The sequence below is a fragment of the Thalassophryne amazonica genome, chromosome 9 (assembly GCF_902500255.1).
Source record: "Thalassophryne amazonica chromosome 9, fThaAma1.1, whole genome shotgun sequence".
NCBI lineage: Eukaryota > Metazoa > Chordata > Actinopteri > Batrachoidiformes > Batrachoididae > Thalassophryne > Thalassophryne amazonica.
In genome coordinates, this window is record NC_047111.1 from 4,770,270 (window position 1) to 4,785,524 (window position 15,255).

At 40.9% G+C, this 15,255-nt stretch overlaps 1 protein-coding gene across 1 annotated transcript in view; it reads right to left on the reverse strand.

Moving 5' to 3' along the window:
- Nucleotides 1–15,255, reverse strand: part of fam222ba (family with sequence similarity 222 member Ba) — a 188,067-nt gene that overhangs the window by 3,899 nt on the left and 168,913 nt on the right. The window lies entirely within an intron of this gene.

The following is a 15,255-nucleotide window of genomic DNA, read 5'->3' on the forward strand; positions in this document are numbered from 1 at the left end:
AAAAAAGCAGTTTTAGTCTGTTGGAGTTTGTTGTCTGTATTACAACGATTGGAAGGAGGTGTCATTTAATTTAAAACAGCGATTCACTTTGAAGTTATTAATTCTGACTGAAATCTATCTTTCAAACATTTGGAGCTGTGCAGTTAGTCCCACAGAACAGATGATATTATTTCTTTTACCTGAGGAACAGTAACTTCAGCGTGCTGCCCCACGAAAAATTAATGAGGAATGAATAAAAAACTCTGGTGTGGAACGAATGGAGGACAATTCTCGATGCAGCTGCATTGGTGTTTCTTGCCCGTAATAAGACAAAAGTCCCAGTTAGTGACTTTAATCAGCACAAAGGTGAGTCACACGACTGACATCGTTAAATGGCTTTGGGGGGGTTAATGAAGAAATTACGGACCTGCTGCTTCTGAAAAGCAGCGCTGCGACCCGCTGCTTCAGTCAACATACAGAAATGATCATTTTCTCGATGCACACCCTCAAAAACAACAGCCGCTCCGCTTTCTTATCGATTCTTAACAGGGCCCGGTTTTCAATACCCATGCCTAGCTCCCAACGTTTCCGTATCATTTTGTTTTTCCTCCTCAATATATTCACAGACAGTAACAATGAAGTTTATTTTTATATTACTTCTTGTATTTTATTCTCATGTGTTTTGCATGGGTCGGTACTGTTGAACAGTAGTGGTGGGGTGTATAGACACGTCCCGCATCCACCTTTGAGTCATTCCAGGTCAGGTACAAAGTCATCACCTGCTATCCACCAATCGACTGGGTAAATATTCTTCGTTTGATGTGTCTGTCTTACAGAGCAGTTATAAACACACATAAAATTCAGTCATTGACCTGGGAACTTCCAATATCGATGACAAGGACTCAATTTTTAATGTAAAGCAGAATTTTTTTTAAATTCTTCTTCTACTACCGTCTGGCAATGTTCAGCCTAACCCAGGTCCCTCACCCTCTCTGAGGAATACTGACACCCCTGATAATTTTAGAGCCAGATCAGGCCTTGGCATCTTACATCTAAATGTCAGGTGTCACAGACTGAAAGGTCCGCCCCTAAAAATCGGTCCGCCTTTTGCATCTGCGCATGCATCATTTCGGACAACAGCAGCATGTCTGAGATGGAGTCTCTTCACCCAAAGCAATCAAATGGATTAATGGGATTATTAGCCATCAGATGATAAAGGTAAAACCTATTAAATCATTCTAAACCTGATTTGAACAGCACTGATATTTCATACCTCTCTGTGTTTCTCCTAAAACCAGCCTCTCTTATTCAGTCAAAGGAGGTTCCTGATCTCAGGAGTCAAGTGGAATGAATATGTTTGACACATTTCCAGTCTACAGTGATTGAGTGAGCAGGACAGTGATGCTCCCCTGTGGCTGCTTTGGACAAAGGAAAAGGTAGACACGGAGAGCAGAGCTCAACGACAACAGACAAGTAATCAGCACAGCAGCCGTGTCTCTGATGTGCGGAAACACCTCTCCGCCCTCAACTCGCAGGCAACCATGACACCTGCTAAACACCACAGCTAAATTTAACACTGCTGTTGTGACAGTAAGAACATGACTGTTGATTTGTGCATGTGTGAAGGTGAAGGTATCATTTCAGACTGTTTAAAACATGCAGGTCTTTCTGAATAAGACCACTGTAATGTATAATGTATCTTTGACACGGGCACAACCCTGAATTTGCCTGTATGTTAGCTGGAGGAGCTGTACGTGAGAACGCAAATGTCTAAATCAGTTGGACCGGACATTAACTTCAACCTTCCAGCTTCAGGGTGCAAAGACTCTAATGACTCCAGACAACAAGTGAGTGAGCCCACGTGTGTGAACAGCACAGGCTGCTGTCCAGAGGAGTAATAAGGAGCGAGCTGGCATGTTTCCATTATATGACTAACATAAAGACAGGAAAGATTTGATGGTGAAGAAGAAAATCCATGCACATAAAGCTGCCACAGAAAACATCTAAATGCCGTCTTCCACCGTCAATACTTGACACTTGACTATGTATGTTTTTGCCACAACAAAATAAAAGTAAAATAATTAAAAAATAGTAATAAAATAGAATGAAATAAAATTGCATAAACTCTATCTATAAACTCAAAGCTATAAAAAAGCATTGTAGAACATTGCAAGCAACTGGAAAAGTTTTAATAAAAGTGTTTTAAAAACACAGGGAGACTGTCATCCACAAAATCTGAATAATCATGTAATTTGACAGGAGATAATTCAGCAAAAGTCAGGGCATGTTAGAGCAAGCTGCAAATGGGGAAGAGATATTTTGGCCGGAACCTGGGGCGACATATCGAAAGAAACTGGAGCGTCAAGTCTTAAACACAGGTCGCTCCACTTATGCATACCGAAGCAGTACACACCATGTGTCTTTTAGTTACATTTTACATACTAACCTTACCAACCCCAAGAGAAAGCACACAGGTGACAGTGGTAAGGAAAAACTCCCTCTGATGATATGGAGGAAGAAACCTCAAGCAGACCAGACTCAAAGGGGTGACCCTCTGCTTGGGCCATGCTACCGACACAATACAGGAAATTTTGCTGGTGCACAAGATGGGAGGGTTGCAGAAGTAGACACCACTCCCATCTCTGGATGGAGCCGCACCTCAAACAGAGAAAAAAATAGAATCAGGCATAGATAATTGGCAAAGCTTCTGGGGAAAACCTGGTCTTGTTAGGAGAGACGGCATCCATCCCACTTTGGATGGAGCAGCTCTCATTTCTAGAAATCTGGCCAATTTTCTTAAATCCTCCAAACCGTGACTATCCAGGGTTGGGACCAGGAAGCAGAGTTGTAGTCTTACACACCTCTCTGCAGCTTCTCTCCCCCTGCCATCCCCTCATTACCCCATCCCCGTAGAGACGGTGCCTGCTCCCAGACTACCAATACGCAGCAAAAATCTATTTAAGCATAAAAATTCAAAAAGAAAAAATAATATAGCACCTTCAACTGCACCACAGACTAAAACAGTTAAATGTGGTCTATTAAACATTAGGTCTCTCTCTTCTAAGTCCCTGTTAGTAAATGATATCAATCAATCAATTTCAATCAATTTTTTTATATAGCGCCAAATCACAACAAACAGTTGCCCCAAGGCGCTTTATATTGTAAGGCAAGGCCATACAATAATTATGTAAAACCCCAACGGTCAAAACGACCCCCTGTGAGCAAGCACTTGGCTACAGTGGGAAGGAAAAACTCCCTTTTAACAGGAAGAAACCTCCAGCAGAACCAGGCTCAGGGAGGGGCAGTCTTCTGCTGACAATATATAATAATTGATCAACATATTGATTTATTCTGCCTTACAGAAACCTGGTTACAGCAGGATGATTATGTTAGTTTAAATGAGTCAACACCCCCGAGTCACACTAACTGCCAGAACGCTCGTAGCACGGGCCGAGGCGGAGGATTAGCAGCAATCTTCCACTCCAGCTTATTAATTAATCAAAAACCCAGACAGAGCTTTAATTCATTTGAAAGCTTGACTCTTAGTCTTGTCCATCCAAATTGGAAGTCCCAAAAACCAGTTTTATTTGTTGTTATCTATCGTCCACCTGGTCGTTACTGTGAGTTTCTCTGTGAATTTTCAGAACTTTTGTCTGACTTAGTGCTTAGCTCTGATAAGATAATTATAGTGGGCGATTTTAACATCCACACAGATGCTGAGAATGACAGCCTCAACACTGCATTTAATCTATTATTAGACTCTATTGGCTTTGCTCAAAATGTAAATGAGTCCACCCACCACTTTAATCATATCTTAGATCTTGTTCTGACTTATGGTATGGAAATTGAAGACTTAACAGTATTCCCTGAAAACTCCCTTCTGTCTGATCATTTCTTAATAACATTTACATTTACTCTGATGGACTACCCAGCAGTGGGGAATAAGTTTCATTACACTAGAAGTCTTTCAGAAACTGCTGTAACTAGGTTTAAGGATATGTTTCCTTCTTTATGTTCCCTAATGCCATATAACAACACAGGGCAGAGTAGCTACCTAAACTCTGTAAGTGAGATAGAGTATCTCGTCAATAGTTTTTCATCCTCATTGAAGACAACTTTGGATGCTGTAGCTCCTCTGAAAAAGAGAGCTTTAAATCAGAAGTGCCTGACTCCGTGGTATAACTCACAAACTCGCAGCTTAAAGCAGATAACCCGTAAGTTGGAGAGGAAATGGCGTCTCACTAATTTAGAAGATCTTCACTTAGCCTGGAAAAAGAGTCTGTTGCTCTATAAAAAAGCCCTCCGTAAAGCTAGGACATCTTACTACTCATCACTAATTGAAGAAAATAAGAACAACCCCAGGTTTCTTGTCAGCACTGTAGCCAGGCTGACAAAGAGTCAGAGCTCTATTGAGCCAAGTATTCCTTTAACTTTAACTAGTAATGACTTCATGACTTTCTTTGCTAATAAAATTTTAACTATTAGAGAAAAAATTACTCATAACCATCCCAAAGACATATCGTTATCTTTGGCTGCTTTCAGTGATGCCGGTATTTGGTTAGACTCTTTCTTTCTCTCCGATTGTTCTGTCTGAGTTATTTTCATTAGTTACTTCATCTTCTTATTACAGCGATTAGAGCATGCCATAGGTATTAAAGGCACTGCGCTGCGGTGGTTTGAATCATATTTATCTAATAGATTACAATTTGTTCATGTAAATGGGGAATCTTCTTCACAGACTAAGGTTAATTATGGAGTTCCACAAGGTTCTGTGCTAGGACCAATTTTATTCACTTTATACAAGCTTCCCTTAGGCAATATAAAGCGCCTTGGGGCAACTGTTTGTTGTGATTTGGCGCTATATAAATAAAATTGATTTGATTTGATCAGAAAGACAACAAATACAGTATAATTTGTCAGCATCAAATCAAATCAATTTTATATATAGCCAATCACAACAAACAAAAATTTGTTTAGCATGTTAAGTCATGATAGCAACATTTAAAACAGCAAAAAACAAACGCTGACCGCTTCACTCTTTTTCAATACCGTCAGTAATTCTCTTTTAAATGTACTTTAAGGTATAATGTACATGTACTGCATATCAAAAGGTTCAGAAGAATCTCTACGTTCAGAATATGCTATTTGTCGAGAGCACCATTTGTCCAAAAAAAATGTTTGGCTTTTCAGATCTTCAATGAAAACACACCTTTATTGATTTTGTGCTTGAAATGTGTTTACCAAAAAGTAGTGTAATATATGAAGGAAATTGTATATTAGTGTAAATAAATGAAAAACAAAATCAGTAATTTCCAGCTAGTTGTTTTCAGTCCCCCCCATCAAAATCAAATCAAATCAATTTTATTTATATAGCGCCAAATCACAACAAACAGTTGCCCCAAGGCGCTTTATATTGTAAGGCAAAGCCTTACAATAATTACGGAAAAACCCCAACGGTCAAAACGACCCCCTGTGAGCAAGCACTTGGCGACAGTGGGTAGGAAAAACTCCCTTTTAACAGGAAGAAACCTCCAGCAGAACCAAGCTCAGGGAGGGGCAGTCTTCTGCTGGGACTGGTTGGGGCTGAGGGAGAGAATCAGGAAAAAGACATGCTGTGGAGGGGAGCAGAGATCAATCACTAATGATTAAATGCAGAGTGGTGCATACAGAGCAAAAAGAGAAAGAAACACACAGTGCATCATGGGAACCCTCCGGCAGTCTAAGTCTATAGCAGCATAACTAAGGGATGGTTCAGGGTCACCTGATCCAGCCCTAACTATAAGCTTTAGCAAAAAGGAAAGTTTTAAGCCTAATCTTAAAAGTAGAGAGGGTGTCTGTCTCCCTGATCCGAATTGGGAGCTGGTTCCAGAGGAGAGGAGCCTGAAAGCTGAAGGCTCTGCCTCCCATTCTACTCTTAAAAACCCTAGGAACTACAAATAAGCCTGCAGTCTGAGAGCGAAGTGCTCTATTGGGGTGATATGGTACTATGAGGTCCCTAAGATAAGATGGGACCTGATTATTCAAAACCTTATAAGTAAGAAGAAGAATTTTAAATTCTATTCTAGAATTAACAGGAAGCCAATGAAGAGAGGCCAATATGGGTGAGATATGCTCTATCCTTCTAGTCCCCGTTAGTACTCTAGCTGCAGCATTTTGAATTAACTGAATTGTATAAAGTGAATAAAATTGGTCCTAGCACAGAACCTTGTGGAACTCCATAATTAACCTTAGTCTGTGAAGAAGATTCCCCATTTACATGAACAAATTGTAATCTATTAGATAAATATGATTCAAACCACTGCAGCGCAGTGCCTTTAATACCTATGGCATGCTCTAATCTCTGTAATAAAATTTTATGGTCAACAGTATCAAAAGCAGCACTAAGGTCTAACAGAACAAGTACAGAGATGAGTCCACTGTCTGAGGCCATAAGAAGATCATTTGTAACCTTCACTAATGCTGTTTCTGTACTATGATGAATTCTAAACCCTGACTGAAACTCTTCAAATAGACCATTCCTCTGCAGATGATCAGTTAGCTGTTTTACAACTACCCTTTCAAGACTTTTTGAGAGAAAAGGAAGGTTGGAGATTGGCGTATAATTAGCTAAGATAGCTGGGTCAAGTGATGGCTTTTTAAGTAATGGTTTAATTACTGCCACCTTAAAAGCCTGTGGTACATAGCCAACTAATAAAGATAGATTGATCATATTTAAGATCGAAGCATTAATTAATGGCAGGGCTTCCTTGAGCAGCCTGGTAGGAATGGGGTCTAATAGACATGTTGATGGTTTGGAGGAAGTAACTAATGAAAGTAACTCAGACAGAACAATCGGAGAGAAAGAGTCTAACCAAATACCAGCATCACTGAAAGCAGCCAAAGAGAACGATATGTCTTTGGAATGGTTATGAGTAATTTTTTCTCTAATAGTTAAAATTTTATTAGCAAAGAAAGTCATGAAGTCATTACCAGTTAAAGTTAAAGGAATACTCGGCTCAATAGAGCTCTGACTCTTTGTCAGCCTGGCTGCAGTGCTGAAAAGAAACCTGGGGTTGTTCTTATTTTCTTCAATTAGTGATGAGTAGTAAGATGTCCTAGCTTTACAGAGGGCTTTTTTATAGAGCAACAGACTCTTTTTCCAGGCTAAGTGAAGATCTTCTAAATTAGTGAGACGCCATTTCCTCTCCAACTTACGGGTTATCTGCTTTAAGCTGCGAGTTTGTGAGTTATACCATGGAGTCAGGCACTTCTGATTTAAGGTTCTCTTTTTCAGAGGAGCTACAGCATCCAAAGTTGTCCTCAAAGAGGATATAAAACTAATGACGAGATAATCTATCTCACTCACAGAGTTTAGGTAGCTACTCTGCCCTGTGTTGGTATATGGCATTGGAGAACATAAAGAAGGAATCATATCCTTAAACCTAGTTACAGTGCTTTCTGAAAGACTTCTACTGTAATGAAACTTATTCCCCACTGCTGGGTAGTCCATCAGAGTAAATGTAAATGTTATTAAGAAATGATCAGACAGAAGGGAGTTTTCAGGGAATACTGTTAAGTCTTCAATTTCCATACCATAAGTCAGAACAAGATCTAAGATATGATTAAAGTGGTGGGTGGACTCATTTACATTTTGAGCAAAGCCAATAGAGTCTAATAATAGATTAAATGCAGTGTTGAGGCTGTCATTCTCAGCATCTGTGTGGATGTTAAAATCACCCACTATAATTATCTTATCTGAGCTAAGCTAAGCACTAAGTCAGACAAAAGGTCTGAAAATTCACAGAGAAACTCACAGTAACGACCAGGTGGACGATAGATAACAACAAATAAAACTGGTTTTTGGGACTTCCAATTTGGATGGGCAAGACTAAGAGTCAAGCTTTCAAATGAATTACAGCTCTGTCTGGGTTTTTGATTAATTAATAAGCTGGAGTGGAAGATTGCTGCTAATCCTCCGCCTCCACCCGTGCTACGAGCGTTCTGACAGTTAGTGTGACTCGAGGGTGTTGACTCATTTAAACTAACATATTCATCCTGCTGTAACCAGGTTTCTGTAAGGCAGAATAAATCAATATGTTGATCAATTATTATATCATTTACTAACAGGGACTTAGAAGAGAGAGATCTAATGTTTAATAGACCACATTTAACTGTTTTACTCTGTGGTGGAGTTGAAGGTGCTATATTATTTTTTCTTTTTGAATTTTTATGCTTAAATAGATTTTTGCTGGTTATTGGTAGTCTGGGAGCAGGCACCGTCTCTACGGGGATGGGGTAATGAGGGGATGGCAGGGGGAGAGAAGCTGCAGAGAGGTGCGTAAGACTACAACTCTGCTTCCTGGTCCCAACCCTGGATAGTCACGGTTTGGAGGATTTAAGAAAATTGGCCAGATTTCTAGAAATGAGAGCTGCTCCATCCAAAGTGGGATGGATGCCGTCTCTCCTAACAAGACCAGGTTTTCCCCAGAAGCTTTGCCAATTATCTATGAAGCCCACCTCATTTTTTGGACACCAGCAATTCAGGGAGAACATGCGGCTAAACATGTCACTCCCGGGCCTATTGGGGAGGGGCCCAGAGAAAACTACAGTTACACACCGATTCAACATTAATTTTAGTGACCTCCGATTGGCGTAACTGGGTGTCATTACTGCCGACGTGAATTACAGTCTTACCAAATTTACGATTAGCCTTAGCCAGCAGTTTAAAATTTCCTTCAATGTCGCCTGCTCTGGCCCCCGGAAGACAATTGACTATGGTTGCTGGTGTCGCTAACTTCACATTTCTCAAAACAGAGTCGCCAATAACCAGAGTTTGTTCCTCGGCGGGTGTGTCGCCGAGTGGGGAAAAACGGTTAGAAATGTGAACGGGTTGGCAGTGTACACGGGGCATCTGTTTAGGGCTACGCTCACAGTCACCCAGTCAGCCTGCTTTCCTGGCTGCTTGGGATCTGCCGGAGGGGAACTAACGGCGGCTAAGCTACCTTGGTCCGCACCGACTACAGGGGCCTGGCTAGCTGTAGGATTTTCCAAGGTGCGGAGCCGAGTCTCCAATTCGCCCAGCCTGGCCTCCAAAGCTACGAATAAGCTACACTTATTACAAGTACCATTACTGCTAAAGGAGGCCGAGGAATAACTAAACATTTCACACCCAGAGCAGAAAAGTGCGGGAGAGACAGGAGAACCCGCCATGCTAAACCGGCTAAGAGCTAGTAGCTGCGCTAAGCTAGCAGATTCCTAAAAACACACAAAGTGAATAATGTGTAAATAATTTAGAGGTGATTCAGCAGAGGGAGTGCTTTAGTTAAGGCACGTGAAGATTACACTGTGAAACAAATCGTTATCTAGTTATCTAGATCAATCTAACTACGCAGATTAAACAGCTAACAGATACAGAAAAACGCCGCTGTGCTCCGGAACAGGAAGTGATACAATACCGCAGTGAGAGCCAACCACCAGTAGAGGCAAGCAAGGCATTAAGCAACAAGAAAAACAGAAGAAATACTAAAGTGATCGCTGGCCACTAGTCGTAAGCTTCACTAAAAGACCCAGAATTTAGGTAAAGTTGAGGTCGTGGCCTGCTCTCTTTACTAATAAAATTAATTTATTAGGGTAAAAACCATAGTACCATACTATGCCAGTATGCTACCCATATGAAAGGGAAAATAAGTGCGTCGTAAGTATGGACTTGAAAGTCTCCACAGAATCTGACTGTTTTATTGATGCAGGGAGATCATTCCACAGAACAGGGGCATGATAAGAGAAAGCTCTATGACCCGCAGACTTCTTATTCACCCTAGGGACACAAATTAGTCCTGCACCCTGAGAACGCACAGCCCGGGCCAGAACGTAGGGTTTAAGTAGGTCAGCTAAGTATGGAGGTGTCAGTCCGCAAACAATCTTACAGGTTAGTAGCAGAACCTTAAAATTTGATCTCACAGGGACAGGAAGCCAATGAAGGGACGCCAAAATGGGTGTAATGTGGTCGAACTTTCTGCTTCGTGTCAAAAGTTTGGCTGCAGCATTTTGAACCAATTGGAGACCCCTAATGTTGGACTGCGGTAAACCAGAAAATAGAACATTGCAGTAGTCCAATCTAGAAGAGATAAACGCAAGAATCAGGGTCTCAGCATCAGTCATAGACAGGATAGGACGAATCTTCGCTATATTTGGCAGGTGGATGAAAGCAGTCCTAATAATATCTCTAATGTGGAGGTCAAAGGACACTGTAGGATCAACAATTACCCCAAGGTTCCTCACTTTGTCAGTGTGACATATGACACACGAGCCTAGACTAAGCGTTAGCTGGTCACATCGATGCAGATGTCTTAGCTCATTTCATCATCTTTGCTTGAATGTGGATTTAGCTGCTCAGTTATTCTGATGTCAAACTACAGTTTAAGCTAAAATTAAAATACAATGCAGACTGTTTTCTGTTTTAGAGTGAGTGGTGAGCAGGATGAAAACTGACCACAGTGGGTCGCTATCGTGAGCTCAGCAGGCTGCAGTGGCTGTACGCCTCCCAGTCAACACACAAAGATCATCACTCTGGCAAAAGCATAGATAATTATATTAGGAATAATGGTAGGAAACAAATTCTGCCTGCTATTTTAATGAATCTGGCCCAGTTTCCTGATTTTTGGAATTCTGGGTACATACTGGGGCCAAAAATATGTGATGGGAGCCCGGTTTAACTGGAGAGAAAATGGCGAGACTCATGAGCTTTTGTCAGTAAGAGCCGGTGCCATAACTGCCAAAGGTGCATCTCTTCTGTAGCATAAGTTCTGCCTCATGTCCTGCCTCCTGCACTCTTTTCCCAGGTGCAACCCTCACTGAAACTGAATGGAGTATGTATCGTATGTTCAGCGCAGTCTCCTGCTGTGTGCCACACGTACGAAAGAGTGACTGCAGTAGGGCTGCAGCTATTGATTATTTTAGTAATTGAGTATTCCATCGATTATTGTGGCGATTAATTGAGATTAATCGGATAAAAAGTACTTTTGCGTTTTTAAACAACATCAATAGTCCAGGACTCTCCCTAAGCAATGGCACAATGTTGCTGCGCCTAAGTCTTGACATTTTGCTGAAATGGTGATGGGATGTGGCCTTCTGTTTTGTTTTGTTCCCACCCAACTTGTAAAATTTAACCATTTTTAAGTTTTGTTTTTTTTTTTTTTAAGGTTGGTGGACTGAATTTTTTTTTTTTTTTGTCCCCCTTTCTCTGTGATTCAGCAGATGCATTTCAGCTGGAGGTTAAACATGCAGCCTCTCAGTCAGTTTTTTTTAAACTATTATTTTATTTAAGTTACTGTGTTTGTGAAGCGTTGTGTGTTGCCCCAAAAAAAATGAAAACTAAAAAGCGAAACACTCAGTGCGAGTCTGAGGGAAACACAGAAGAAAGAGTGGACTTTCGCTAAGAGGATCTTCTGTCAGACTGTCTGTCAGTGTGTCTGAGGATGGAGCTGTGACTCGCCCGGGGTGAGGGGAGTGCCGAGCCCCTCACACCAGGCAGAGAGACAGCAGCCGGCCGCTGGGTCAATAATCCCTCCCCACGTAAAGTGGACTGTGTGTTGTTTAAAAATAGACAAACACACTGCTTCACTTTAAATGCTCAGTAAACCATTTCAGTTGATCAGCGTGGACCCTCTTTCTCTAAAAGGCTTGATTTTATTCTGTTTGTCTCGTTGGAAAGCTGTAGCTTTTGGTGCTAAACGGCTTATGCGCAATGCTCTAATCTTCTTCTGTTTTTTCTGGGGATGTTACTGTGCCACACACAGGCCTGGCTTATGTACTACAATATTAACTGGAGCTTTGAGGCACAGAAATTACCTCAAACATTTTTTGTAATTGAATTATTCGAATTACTTGACTAATCGTTTCAGCTCTAAACTCCAGACAATATCTGTAACTGATTCTCTGCTCACTGTCCAGAGTTCATATCATCTGCAGGTTTCATTTTCACTCTGGACTCACGACTGATTTCTTCACAAGCACAACTGCAACTGCCTCGTCTCCGCCAGCGCAGTTTTCAACTTTGCATGATGTCATCAGGTGATCTAGTTGATGTCAGAGGTCCAATACATTTGTTAACACCAAGAGAACTAAGAAAACTGGAGATCCTGCTTTGTTCCTGAGTGATGGTCATTAATGTGCTTTAGACACCGGCCTCAGGTTTGACCTTGAACATTGCCCTATCACCTTGACTTGAGCTGTGCTGTGAGTGGACAGTCCACAGAGTTTAACCACAGAGTTAAACGGACACATCCATGACGTGAGCCTCTTTCTGCTTGGCTGTAAGTCTAACAGCAGTGACTGAAATCACTCCACGTTACTCCACCTTCAGCTGGTCTGCTGTGTATAAAGGAGGACAGGCTTTTCTTCCTGATTTCCTCTCACTCGCCAAGTCACTTCAGTCTGACCTACTTACAATCACAGCTTTCAGGCGGACAAGAGTGCAGCTGACGTGTGAGAATAACGAGGCCTCTGTAAGTACCGAGATGCATTTAAAATGCACTTTCAGTGTTTGAGGGTTCAGCTTTTCAGTTCAGGTAAGTTGTCGGGATGCTTAATTACGTTTGTGAGTGAGTAATATTCCAAAATGCTGATGCCGGAAGAGCTCTGAGGTTTTGTGCAGCCGATGTGCTCAGTGGCACCGAGGCCTGAGCTGCAGAGCTGAGCTCTAAGTGCTGACACCATGGCATCACCAATTGTGCCAAGCAGCTAATTAATTCCCACTTTATTTAGGGACGGGAGAGAATGGGCAGGACTGCGCAGGGCCGGTATGGGGCGGCACAGCCTGCAGATGGCAGCCTCATTAATGCAGAGGTCTGGGCCAAGGAGCATGAGCTCCGGAACCAGAAAGAAGACTAAGTCCTAATGTGTATGGCTGAATAAATGCCAGATGAAGCAAACTCAGATAAATGAAGACTAACATAAACATGCAGACATGCTGAGGACAGACTTCTCTCCTGTCAAACACAGGTAATGATTAATGAGCGGGACAAAAAGGGCAGACTCAAACAAAGACAGGTTCACTCTAACAATGCCCATCTTTAGGCAGAAAATTAACGATGGCACGAAGCCACTTTTGGCGTGTTCATGTCTGGAACCTTTAGTGTCCTCCGACACAAAGCAGATACAGTTTTATGGTGCAATAAGCTGTCAATAAATAAATTAATTTAGATGTACTTTACACTTTCACACCTGAGAGTCTGGAATGAAATCCGTACATAGGTTTATGTTTTCATACGTTGTTTTTTTTTTTTTTTAGCTCTATTTAACCCTGCACTTATGTCGAGATGCCATCATCTGTATGTTGGCTGCATCTTCCTGTACTTGACACTGACGTGGTTTGTAGACCTTTATCTGTCTGATGTCAGCTTGCACTCTTCAAGTTAAATTTTACTTATTTTTCTGACCAAGTTGCAAAAAAAAAAAAAGAAAAAAGTGAGTGGTTTATTTTTACTACTTTCACTTGTTTTCCTCTTCTATGGTCAACTGCACTGTTACTAATCCTACTACTTTCCTTCCACTGTTGCTGTTACTTTCTGTTCCTTGTCTTCTTCTCCTGCTTAATGGGTGACAGTAATCTATGTCAACTTCCTGCACTTGCAAATGAACCAGAAAGAGACAGAGACATCCTGTTTTGGTTGGACCAAATGATGATTAGAAAAGGCTTTGCAAAGTTCTAAGTGGGGGTGACCTTAAGTACTTAAAAAAAAGGAGCTGCGATGTCATATCACTTGACATTTTTGACTTCAGAATTAATCAATAGATCCCAATTTATATTTTAATGATATGCACCAAGCTTGATTCTGGGGGAAAAAATCCCCAAATATAACAACAACTGTGAACAATTAACATTGATAATTCAATTCTGGACTTAGACGCCATTCCAGCAGGGGGCGGTAAATCATCTTCGATCAACTTCGATCATAGAGAAACTGTGCAGAGCTGACATTTGCCATTTGGTATGTTTATGTATTTTGGGTCAAGGATGAACGCTGCTGGAGCGGCGGAGCGGCGATAGTACTAATACTTTTGGTAAAACTATGGATATTAAGCAACAACACTGAACAATGGATATTGATAATTGCATTCTGACCTCACACACCATTCCAGCAGGGGGCGGTAAATCATCTATATATTAAAAGTGAAGTGGCACCTGTGTATGTGTATACATGCGTGCGAGTTTATTTACTAAGTTCAAAAACGATTAGAACTCTAATATTTCACACATTTTAATTTGTTTATGGGTCACTTTATGAAAAGGGTTCACCATTACACAAGCAAACAGTCAATAACAACAGAGCAGCCCTATGTGCAGGGAAAAATATAAAATGATTGTCTCTATACATATTGATTAGTTAACTGTGATAACATAGAGGATGTAATTATCTTGGAATTTTTATTTTTTGAGTTTTTATCTGAAAAGGGGGTCACCAAACCCCACCAAATTTGTGACACACATCACTTAAGTAGGTGATAATATTATTTATATATTGATTTGCTCTATTAACCCTGCAAGTCAGAATATTGATTTATTCTGCCTTATAGAAACCTGGTTACAGCAGGATGAATATGTTAGTTTAAATGAGTCAACACCCCCGAGTCACACTAACTGTCAGAATGCTCGAAGCACGGGTCGAGGAGGAGGATTAGCAGCAATCTTCCACTCCATCTTATTAATTAATCAAAGACCCAGACAGAGCTTTAATTCATTTCAATCAATCAATCAACTTTTTTCTTGTATAGCGCCAAATCACAACAAACAGTTGCCCCAAGGCGCTCCACATTGCAAGGCAAGGCCATACAATAATAAAGAGTACAATAATCTATCGTCCACCTGGTCGTTACTGTGAGTTTCTTTGTGAATTTCTTTGTGATTTTTCAGACATTTTGTCTGACTTAGTGCTTAGCTCAGATAAGATAATTATAGTGGGTGATTTTAACATCCACACAGATGCTGAGAATGACAGCCTCAACACTGCATTTAATCTATTATTAGACTCAGTTGGCTTTGCTGAAAATGTAAATGAGTCCACCCACCACTTTAACCACACTTTAGATCTTGTTCTGACATATGGCATAGAAATTGAAGACTTAACAGTATTCCCTGAAAACCCCTTTTTGTCTGATCATTTCTTAATAACATTTACTTTAATGGACTACCCAGCAGTGGGGAATAAGTTTCATTAATCAATCAATCAATCAATTTTTTTTTTTTTTTATATAGCGCCAAATCACAACAAACAGTTGCCCCAAGGCGCTTCATATTGT